Source organism: Anticarsia gemmatalis, chromosome 11, assembly GCF_050436995.1.
Source record: "Anticarsia gemmatalis isolate Benzon Research Colony breed Stoneville strain chromosome 11, ilAntGemm2 primary, whole genome shotgun sequence".
Taxonomy (NCBI): domain Eukaryota; kingdom Metazoa; phylum Arthropoda; class Insecta; order Lepidoptera; family Erebidae; genus Anticarsia; species Anticarsia gemmatalis.
In genome coordinates this window covers 12,017,750-12,029,976 of record NC_134755.1, presented here as the reverse complement: position 1 = coordinate 12,029,976, position 12,227 = coordinate 12,017,750, and the positions used below count along the sequence as shown (strand labels likewise).

The following is a 12,227-nucleotide window of genomic DNA, read 5'->3' as shown; positions in this document are numbered from 1 at the left end:
GAAATTATTTTCACGGCATAGTTCGCCATAAAAGGGATATTTTTTGATATTCCAATGAAGTTGTGTGCAAATAATGAATTGAATTTTGTAGGAGCGTTACTTAAGAATACTCCACATAAAAAAAGAACTAGAAAAGAAGTCATTTGATGCCACAGTAGACTTAACTCATCAGAGGGTGGCAATTTTACAAAAATGGTTGTCATTTTTAAACTACACGGGATAGATTTTTTTAAATTATTTTTTGAGAGCCAACACAACTCGGCCTAGCTCAGGTTTTCGTTTTGACGTTGAGTTTTGGGACACGTTGTATACATGTATTGAAGAATAGCAAATTAAAATGTACTATTTTTTTGAAATCAATATTTTTGAAGTGAAAATTCTTAAGCGCCGTTGCGCACTTTTTTCGGAATTGGTTTTTTGGAACTTCTAAACTCGCGTCAGGACAAGTGACCTGATCAAAGATTCGTAAGACCTGATTGAAAATTCGTAAGACCTGATTGAAAGTTCGTAAGATCTGATTGAAAATTCTTAAGACTTGATTGAAAATTCTTTAGACTTGATTGAAAATTCTTAAGACTTGATTGAAAATTCTTAAGACTTGATTGAAAATTCGTAAGACCTGATTGAAAATTCGTAAGACCTGATTGAAAATTCGTAAGACCTGATTGAAAATTCGTAAGACCTGATTGAAAATTCTTAAGACCTGATTTAAAACGTTACTAACAAAGCGTTTTAACACAATAAAAAGGCGGTGCTGGTTGACTATGGGGATGGTGGAGACCAATAACCGAAAAAAGGCTTTTTTACCGACTTCAAAAAAGGATTTTGACTTCTCAATTCGACTGTATTTTTTTTTATTTCACACCATTCAAAAAACGGTTAAGAAATAGTCAGTATTTAGTCAGTATTTTTGAATTTTTGGTCAGTAAAATCAGTATTTTCGACCTTGGAACTTGTTTCGGCCCCTGTTGATGTTATGAATACAAGAATGCATAATGCATTTAAATTATATTTTGAATGAAATTAAAGACATATTGAGCGTATTTAAGTGTATTTCAAGACAATATTCACTGGTAAGAGGTGTCCGTGGGACACAAGAAACATCTGTACCCAGTAGTCGGACAGTATTAGGTTTTATTGTCTTTTTGTTATTTCTAGTGGAATTAAAAGGTCAACTCTTATAAGAGCTTGATTGTTTACAAGTACATTTGTTTCCAGTTACATTTGATCTAAACTGAGGGAAGGTTCATATCTAACAGAACATGCGTCGCGTATTATCGGTCGCGTAACGCCGTAACAGACAATTATATACAAAAATACTTGACCGTTCACACTCAATCGATGATGCGTCGTTGCGAGTCCCATACTATTTAGGCTACGCCCGACGCATCTTCCGTCAGATGTGAACCATCCCTGAGTTAGCAGAAATCTTGAACAATGCTGAATAGTTTTTCACTATCAGAACTGTGATTAAACTAAACACTAATACAAAATGATTGAATGACATTTGTTGAAACATCATTTTTAGGTAATTAATAAGACCATCCAGCCTATACTTTTTACTGCACATCGAACTGGCTTTGCATCTTAATACCATGGTTACAAGTTGGTAAAGTTCTGGTAAAATTTTTGGTAATTATCATAATACACACTTTATAGCTGTAGTTTTAGCAATATTTAAGTCTAAGTATAGTTATAATTAAACACTTTTTATTTATGCCTCTTAAGTGTCATTTTATTATCCTAGTTCAGTGTCTCAAATAGTAAAGTCTTCATAATGTGGGCACGTAAATAGATAGCCTGTAGCTTTACATATGGACCTCTAAAGTATTTTTTATTGGGTACTTCAGTATGTCTGGCTATAGCCTCATTTTAGACCTCTAAGGTTTTTTAATTGGGTACTTTGTGTATGTGAGCATTAATGGATAGCCTGGGTATGTCTTTGGTAATAAATGTTTCTAAATTTTTTGAATCGGTTATATTATTGATGTTATTTCAGCAAAATAGATAAATCTTTCTTCCATAACACATTAACATTAGCAGAGATGTTTATTTCCCTTTGCAATTACATAACTGAAATCTTCCAGTGTTGCCAAGAACAACAGTCTATAAATAAAAATAGCGGCAGAATCAAAGGGCTAATTTATATCTGTCAGTATGTCAACCAAAATAACCAGAGACTATTCTAAAGCTTTTTAATTTATAGCGATATGACATTGTTGGTTGTTTGTGATGGAAGGTTCAACTAATTAAAGGAGTAGTAACTGTCAACAGATAAAAAGGAATTTTGGGAAAAGTTCCAAGTTTTTAAGAAATGCTTTGATGAGTGGTCTTGAGAGCCCAAGGTAGTGTTTTAGACATCAAAGTTAATAATTTATAGATGTTCTAATTAAATATCAGAGTTTAGAGTGAACCATTTTATGAAGTATGTTAATGGTTTAAAAGCTTGTCATTCAAAATTGTGAAACAATCATTATATTTATAATCTTTTCCTTGCTTCATATAACTATTTTAACATCAGACAATAAGAGGTTGCTCAAGTTAGTACACAGAAATCGCTCAACTTTATCTAAAACATGAAAACAAGCTTTCCTAATATTACAAGCTATTTCCTGAGGAATTTATTCATGACTATCTATTTTAATCAACCTACTAGACTCGCTTATTTCGTAACGACAGTTCAATGAAAATCATCGCAATATGTCTAGTGTATATGCAGGTGTAGAGGAATAAAGAGTGTGATGATTGCAGGCGGGGGCTGAAAGCGTCGGTGCGGCTCGCTGAGCGCGCCCCGCTCCGCGCCCCCTCCCGACTACCAGCTCTTCAGGTAATACGAGATATATTGTGAATAATTTTTAATGTCTTACTTGACTTTTGTTTGTATATTCGTTAAGAGAATCCGCAAGTAGTTTTTGAGCATATTCTTTCAGTATTATGAAGGTTCGTAATATTTATTTAATTTGTGGTATTTTTTTATGTCAGAAACTTGTTAACAGTTACCTGCACTGTAGTGACAGTCATGTTAATACTTTAATAGGCTTCTAATTTGTGGCCAAAATTACACGCCAAAAAAATTTGCGCTTAATTTTATTGGCTTTTGAAATTTAGTGCTATCGCAATAATCAGCGTGTAAGACTAAAATTTTAAAATGTCAGAGAAATAAAGAAATTATTGCAATATTCTTCTTTAAATAGTGTAATCGATGTCATATGTCTCGTCGTTTTTATCTAAACAAACATCTCTATGGACATTATTACAGACAACCCCAGTGTCCCCCTACTATAATAATTAAGTGGTTCAATTAAAAGAGGGGATGTGTACGGCTATTTATAAGTTAATATGATACTTAGTGTTGTAATCAAAATCAAAATATTATATGGAACAGTGAATGCAATTTACCGAGCTTTCTCTCGCGGTTTATTTAGACCAATAAGTCTACGATTTTTCTTCGTTTTGTGTCCTATGCTTTTAAAATTTTATGTATCTATTGTTTTACATAATTTGAGGCTACTCTTATAGCCCGATGAATGTCATTAAAAAAGACATTAAATTTTCTAAGTTATTGTATTAAAAAATCCTCTTAAATATGTAGGAAAATGAAAACTGAACTAGCGAAATTGTACTAATTGTTGTGGTAGGTACTAAGCTAAACTACTAAGTAGTGGAAGTGCTACTACTAGGATAAAAATTGCCTATTAGTTCCTCGATAGAAAAGCGGCGGGTTTATTTAGCTTTTTATATAAATTTATTTATTTTCTATTAAACAGTGTCGTCAGGAGGAGGTGTTGTGTCTTCACGTGTTATATCAACGAGTTCCAATGGCGCACGCACGGGCTTTTGTTTTAAGGTAAGTTTTATACATAAGCCATTGAACTTTCGATTATTTCATTTCATTATACCGTTTAATAACCCTGTGCTAAACACTACAAGCTCATGTTGTTACTCTTCAGGCTTGAAAAAGCCAATTTGAAATATGTTTTTAAAATGACGGCTTGATTATATGGTTAACTTACGAATAGTGAAATATTACAATACGAACGTTTGTTCGTAATTATCTTACTCCATATATTATATTATCTTATATTATCCTCCAACTACAAGTATCAAACGCTTCGCAACTACAGAAAAAAAAACAAAATATCCCCAAAACGTACAGTCAGCTTCTTATATAAAGTGACAGATAACATATCCAGTTATAAAGGGACTCCTAAAGTGATCAATAATAATAATACAACCAAAGTCATCTAATTATGTAAGTCATTCATCTTGCACAATGATATCGGAACATGGACATCGTCAAATATATGAGTTCGTTCAAAGTGCCATAATCATAGTAACAAACACGGCGCCAATGGTTTCTAAGCATCCAAAGTATTCAAAAATATGGAACAAACATTAGGTACATGAAAATGAACTATGTCACTATGCATGTCTGATTGGTGTCTGGGCATTAGAGTGTCCGCCGTACGTAAGGTCACCGGGTCGTATCCCGGGAATCTTACTTGTTTAATAAGTATTTTTTTTAATGTCTATTTGACTTAAAAGCTAAATTATGCTCGCCAATTACCCACGATCCTAAAATAAGAGATGAGACCTAAACAACCTTCTAAAAATGTACCTAAGTGATTTGAACTCTTCCTGCACTCTACGTATCAATCACATAATTCGATTCGATGAGACCTAAACAGCCTTCTTCTAAATGTATGTGATTTAAACTCTTCCTGCATTCTACGTATCATCACATAATTCCAGGTCAAAATAATAACTCGTAAAATAACAAGGTTTTACTTCAATTGAAATGGTTGTTTATTATCTTAAAATATATAACAAAAAAATATCAAAAACGTGTATATCCACCTTCAGCAATAATAACATCGCTAAGTCGCTGACGCATGGATTGCACTGCGTTAAAACAAAATATGTCTCCCCTTAACGACTCCCATACATTTTCAACGTGTCTCCTCAAGTTTTCCGTACTTCTTATCGTAGTATTATCCCATAGTTGAATCATTTTACCCCACAAGTTTTCTATTGGGTTTAAGTCAGGACTACGTGCAGGAAAAATTATTCGTTCCAAATCTCTTGTTTCATTTAAATCATTTGATACTACCCTGGAATTATGAACAGAACTGTTGTCCTGTATGAAACGGATTCTTTCGTTTGGATAAAATACTCGGGCCGTGGGCAACAAAACATCATTAAGGATATCTTTATATCTTTGGCCATTAAGTCTGCCGCCAACCTCGACTAATTCTCCCGGACCGCTTTGGGACATCCAACCCCAGAATCCGAGTGTGATACGTCCACTCCTGTTACCAGGTAACACATTTCTTTCTTCGTATCTGGTGTTGTTTAACCTCCATAAAGATAGACGACCACGAGCAGTAGAACAAAATACTTTTTCGTCTACAAAAACGACATTTTCAAAATTAAAATCTAAATAACGTCGTGCGAACTCTAATCTTTGTGCTTTGTGCCTCGGCGTAAGTGCAGGTTTCTTGGCGGGTATTCTATTATGTAAACCTTTCTCGTGTAATCGTCTCCTTATTGTGGTCTGTGATACTTGAAACTCAAATGCCAAATTACGCGTGTTTAAAAAACGATCGCTTCGAGCTTTCTGCACTATTCGCGTATCTTGATCAGTGTTTGTCCGGCGTGGACGACCAGTTGTTACATGGTAACGGAGAATACCCTCTGTATTCCATCTATCCGTCCATCGATAAACTGTGTTCCTCTGTAAGAAAGAAACTGAATTATTATAACATGAAATAATTTATGCAGTACAAAATACAAAAATATAAAATAACATACAATATAAAGAGAAGTCAACTTACGGATATTCCAAGTTCGTTCGCAATGTCTGTTACAGAAACACCTTCTTGTTGCAAGTGAATGATTTTGTGTTTCATTCCATCATTAATTCGAAATGAGGCCATGTTTTTCCAATTAAATTGTAATAATTACTTTATTATATTAATTTATTTGCATTTATATGAATGACACATGACATTGATATGTAAACAATGATGTACATTATCTATGAAATCTTTCGAGTATTTATGCAAATTAGTATTAATTACTCTTTGATATCTAACGCGAATTATAAATCATGAAAATATGATAAAATTGAGGATAGAATAAACAAAACACATGCCAATGACGTCACGTTCATAATGAAAGGAACAACCAATGCTTTATCTCATTCATTTTGTTTTTAAATTTCAAAAGGTACCTTAAATTTTCAGCGATAGAGTTCATTTTCATGTAGTGTTCCATATTTTTGAATACTTTGGATGCTTAGAAACCATTGGCGCCGTGTTTGTTACTATGATTATGGCACTTTGAACGAACTCATATATTTGACGATGTCCATGTTCCGATATCATTGTGCAAGATGAATGACTTACATAATTAGATGACTTTGGTTGTATTATTATTATTGATCACTTTAGGAGTTCCTTTATAACTGGATATGTTATCTGTCACTTTATATAAGAAGCTGACTGTACGTTTCTAAAAACTTTTACATCCAAACGTCTGCATAACGTTTAAAATATGCAATACCCGAATACCAGTCTCGCCGTCTACGTCGAAAGAACCGACAGTGCACACATCTTTCCCCCGACGGATCGATAGTAGCTTCGATTCCCGACCTACGCACACCTCCAAACTCCCCTACACACCATGGGAAGGGTCTGGTGATTGACATTACCATTTTATGGTGTTAATAATAGGTTGTTAAGAAAAGTTTTAGGGTTTTTTTTCACGGGAAATAAGTTGCATTTTTATAGGTTTTTTTTTTTTTTTTTTGAGGGTAGGTGTGGTATTTTTATGTTGTCGTTTGTTTGATTAGGCAGTACTTTAAGGTTGATAATTATTACAAAACAGGTTTATAAATACTTTCTAATAATTGAAAAAAAAAAACAGACGACACGACACTATAAATTATCGCAATTTGTAACAACTTCAGACATAGTATGTCTTTTGCTATTCTTTAGTCGATATCTTCATGCTAAAGCAATCATTCCCTAAGTACTCTTCTCCCTTCAAAGACCAAACAAATAAAGATCAAGTCCAAACAAAGGAAAGCGGAACCCCTCATATTGCACATGCCACGTGTTGAAATAACTAATGTCAATTTTATGCACTCATACTTTATTATGCTGTGTGCACTAGAAATAATGCAGGAAATCCTTACGATCTCTAGATATAAAGGCTCCCATATTTATATGATCACTAATGTTTAAAAGTAAAATGTAAATAAATTGACACTCCCACATACTAGAAGCCTTTCCATCTATTATTATATTCATCAAAATTAATAACTGGCTTCAGAAAAGATCTAAACGTGATTGAACGTGATCCCTAGTAACGTAAAAAAAGAAAGTCCTAAATTAATGTCTAACATTGAGTTTTCACCGATGCAGTGGTTGATTAACTGCTAAAACTACGCTTTTTTGGGCGCAAAGAAATAGTCGTAACAGGTTTCTAAAATCTCATATTTTAGGTTCCCTTAAAACGATCGGCTTATAAAATCTGTTCGCTAGTTAGATGTGCAAATCCCTTCGACTGTTCTCTAGCGACCCCTTACACTAGCGTGAACATGACAACTGAATAGATTCCCGTATATCAATAGTGGGGTGAATTCCGCTAATAGTGGATCGATTTATAAAGGGAACGATTGATGGAATCGATGAGAGCTCTATCACTATATTTTACTTTTAATTCACCTCTGACAGTCTGTTGATGTCTTTTATTTACGTATTTTGCTTCTGAGACACTTATGGGTATGTGGTTGTTAAATAAGGTTGTGATTTATATCTCAACGTTTTCAATAGTTTTTGTATGTAATTCTTTTTGTCCTTTATTTGTTTACAAAATATGCGATCAGATACAGTGTAATAAAAAGAAGATATAGTACACATTACTGATACACAGTACATGTTTCTTTTTTCTATAACCCTTGACGAAGCAATTCGAAAACTTTGTAAACACAATAAATGTTAAAAACCATAACTTGAAATAAAATACAAAACGCACCTAATAATTTATGTGCCTACAAGCCTACATTAATGGTATCGGGGGACTTGTAAAAACGCTTGCAGTAAATTTTGGATGGCCGCTATTTACCTACATGACCCTTGCTTCAAAGGGCAAGTTGTACCATCGATTACCGTTGCCATGGTTACCAGAAGGAGTCAGAAAAAAAAGGGACAGCTCAGACAGGACTCAAAGCAGAAAAATAGTTAAACAAAGATCCCAAAAACGTATGTGTCTGTATAGGAGTAGAATGGACCTGGGCCGTTTTCTCTCTGAGCGTATTTTCAAAACGTATATCATACCATTTGACAAGCGTATACGGAAGTGTCAGGTAACAGTTGACAGGTGTCGCTAGAGAGACAATACATACAAAGCTTACGAAAATACCTTTGTATACCCTGTGTGAATACGCCTTTACGTCTCAAAATACATCAAGAAAAGAATACCAAAGTTGTAAAAAATTATACAAATGCAGGTTTTCCTTTTTTCGTTCAGAAATCAATATAGTCGAACTTGTTTTATAGATGGGTTGCACTCAAAAACAAATTGTGTTGACTGTTGTCCTATCGTTTCCCATAAGTCAATACGATGGGGGAGTTAATGACTGGGTCGATTCCCGTGCCGCGAACAATTGATGTCATTTGTTTGAACTGCGCGTCGATGTGTCAATTCTGGGATAACCCAATCCAAACACAGTATTTTTATTTTAAAATCTTTTACAACGGAAAATTGTTAGAAGACTGCGAAGAATGTTTCAAGGTAGGGGAAGTGACGTGTAAAAGCTAGCGTTAAGATAAATGCATCTAAATCATATTCCATTACCCATTTTATCAAACAACCCCTAAGGAAACTACAAATCACAATTTACGAAGTTTATGAAAAGATGATCGCATGCAGACAATTTCGTCCACACCATTAAATATTTCATCCCTCACAAACCCTGTAACTAAGTTATCTTGGCTTGGCATACGGGCACAGGAGGCAGAACGGCAAAATTGCAACGCATAGGGAGGAAATCTAATCTCCTTGTAATACCCTCCTTCCTGAATACCGCAGGGAACGACCTCTGCTAGTTATTTTGGCAACGTTCTTTTGAGTAATTACTGCTGAGCGAACGGAGATTTTAAATGTCTGTAGGCGGTAAAGCCTAGATTTGTTAAGCCTGGATTACTGTGGTTGAAGGTAGAATTATCCGGGATTAAACGTCCAAAGAGACAGACGCTCGTTTATATTAATTTTGTGAACAATAGTTCCTACAGCCTTCGTTAAAGAAAGTTTTGCTGCCGAGTTGTGCAAGTCAGCAGGGAGCAATAGAAAATGTATTTCGGTAAATCTATGAAAACTTGTCTAATAGTTATATCATAATGCGTATCTCGAAAGATAACGAGAGGGTCTTATTAATGACCCTCTGTTTAAAACATGCTTTGCTGAGTAGCCCTCACAAAGTTCTATTCGCTTTAGATACATAATAATATGTTGTAGTGTTCTTGAGATCACCTACACCAGTATTTCTTCCCCTCTCGTTCACACGTGCCATCTAAATCCAAAAATCCTTCAGAAACCAACAAACATAGTTACATTAATCTTAACCCCTGCACACACGAGCGGCTGCCAATCAATAAGCCGCGTGCCACGTGTATGGCTGCAACGGTGCGGCTTCCGTGTGCACCTAGCTTTATATGCATGTACGGCTCATGTTATTGACAGCTGGTAATTGGAAATTGTAACACTATGTTCGAACGGGTAGTTTAATTGGATTAAGTTAGTTATGACGCCTTTAGCTATATCGTATGATGCATTAAAGTGATACCTACATGTGTTCCCTATTTCCTTATGAATGGGAGAGGTCCCACTTCGTGTCTGCTAATCTGCTTTTCTGCATGCACTATTTGATCCTTTAAGTTACTTATATTTGCTGCTGCAGTACAGTTCTCTTGCAGAAGAGCCGGATTCAACATTCTTTTGAGAAAATTCCATTGATTGTCTTGCTAAAAGGTCTTTTAGGAAGACTATAAAATAGTTCACACCCTCTTGAAATTAATTATGTGACCTTGTCGCAATAAATGTTCCCAAAAAGTCACGACTACTGTACTGTACACATTTGTATGCAGTTAAGTGACATGAATATAAAATATATTCAGTCCTATAACCACCTAAATCAGCTGGTAGCCATAATCATGTAGCCATATTCAATAAAATTGAGCATCCTTGTTTTCAAAATTGGCAACACCGTTAGGAATTTTGACTGCAAGTTAGCTGGGCAGCACTAATTTGTCAGCTGACATGATAACGCAAATACGGTTTACTCTAACTTTTTAGTACTTCTGGATGATATTTCTCAGTACTATATAGAAAATTCTTTGCGTTCTATTATGGTTTAACGTTGCAGATCATTAATAACTAAACCCTTTTTAAGGTGAGAAATTAGGCTCATTATCATTATCATGGACTGCATAGAGACGCTCCCATGAGAAAGTTATAACTCCCTAGTACGCTGCCTATTTACAGTTTACCTTCTAGCCTTCAAAATTCTTCTTCAGGGCCCTATAAAGCAAACTTCTTGGTACCCAAATGGCTTCTATGAACCTTTTAACATGACTCATTCAAACCATTACTATAAAAATTCGCAATACCCTCAAAACTAGTGTATATTTCCGTTGGCAATATTTTGTCGTTACTCTGTATGCAATGGCTGCTGTTTCCTTCGGCGGTACGTGCCGTGAATATATTGTATTGTGACGTATAATCGCACTGTGTTGCAGTTGTGGGTCGCGTCATATTCGCGAGTGGAATTGACAAGTGTGGAGACATAATTGTCAATATCTTTGAAAGAAAAAACCCTTCTATTAATTGGATAAGTGGGCCTTCACTGGTAGCTGTGTAGAAGCGGATCCAGAACTTGGATATATTCTTATTCAAGATATTTTGTTTTAGGTGTTTGGTGTATTTTAAACTTTTATATGCTTTGAACATCACTTGTGTGTGGGTTCAATTCAATTTGTTATTATATGTCCCCTATGGTCCAATAGTGTAGTTGATGTAGTTTCCTTATTACTTTTAACAAGAATCCGATTCCAAAGGTATTCCTTACAACTCTTGATGTAATTTTTGCTTACATTTCAGTTATAAAACATTCGACGACGTCAAAAAAGTTTAATCAAAATTGTTTCTAAAACTCATACATATTTGATCATCAATTTGCAGAACCTTTTCAACATCAATTAATCACAATGTTGGCAATTCCATTCGCTGCTAAAAGGTTCTATCGCTGACGTCAAAATAAAACTAGTAGCCAATGTAAGTAGTTTCCCTCGCAATAATAAAAGTCGTCTGCGAGAGTTTTATCGTTGCATTAGTAGATAGACTTGATACCGATTGGCCTGCCAACTTTACGAACCGACGAAGTTGCAATTTGAAACAAATGCAGCTATTTTATTTAACTATTTATTTGTTTATATTTATATTGTATTTATTTTTTAATTTCGATGTCTTGCAGAATATAACTGTATTTGCAAATATTAATTGAGTGTATTTCACGTGTCAGCTAAAATGTAACTTTTTTTAAGTGCCAAATTCTATAAAAAAAACTGCTTCCTGATATTTTGAAATGGCCAGACCTAAAGACCGGAAGTAAACTCAGTTATACTCCTAAATCAGGGAACAGCAAAATACGATTTGTATCAGTCTAGGAAAGCTTAAAACCTAAAGTCAGGCTCCTTTCTTTTTACTCGTTAAAGAAACCAAACGAGCATGCTAGACGATATAGATTTTTCCTGCTGTATACTTTTACAAAAGTAACAACTCCAAGCTTACTTTCTTTGATTGAATAAAGAGGAAAACAGCATGAAGGTTCCACCAAAACAAACACACTTATGTATTTATTAAAACCACAAGGAGTAAAAGGGAATAAATAATAAGGATTTGCAATTGGTTTTCCTTTAACACGCATTAATTAAATGATTTACATAATGAACGTTTAGATTTGAGTTAAGTTGTTTGCAAAGTTCGTTTCCCACGGACTAATGTTTTTATGATCCGTAGGCGGTTTTCTAAGGTTAGATCAACACGATATCCGTGATTTTACTTTGTAAAGTTCATGAGATCACAATATTTAGTATTATTTAGTTGAGAGGTAAATAGTATTTAATTCTGCTAAGAACAACAATAATTGAGAAAATGAGGATACT

General features: G+C 34.6%; 1 protein-coding gene across 1 annotated transcript in view; it reads left to right on the top strand.

The window, feature by feature from the left end:
* The window catches only part of LOC142976396 (uncharacterized), an 83,827-nt gene that overhangs the window by 1,238 nt on the left and 70,362 nt on the right, over positions 1 to 12,227 (top strand). Inside the window, exons 2-3 of the mRNA XM_076119725.1 lie at positions 2,752 to 2,827; positions 3,768 to 3,847. The gene's annotated coding sequence lies outside the window, so the exon portion shown is untranslated. The remainder of the gene's footprint in view (positions 1 to 2,751; positions 2,828 to 3,767; positions 3,848 to 12,227) is intronic.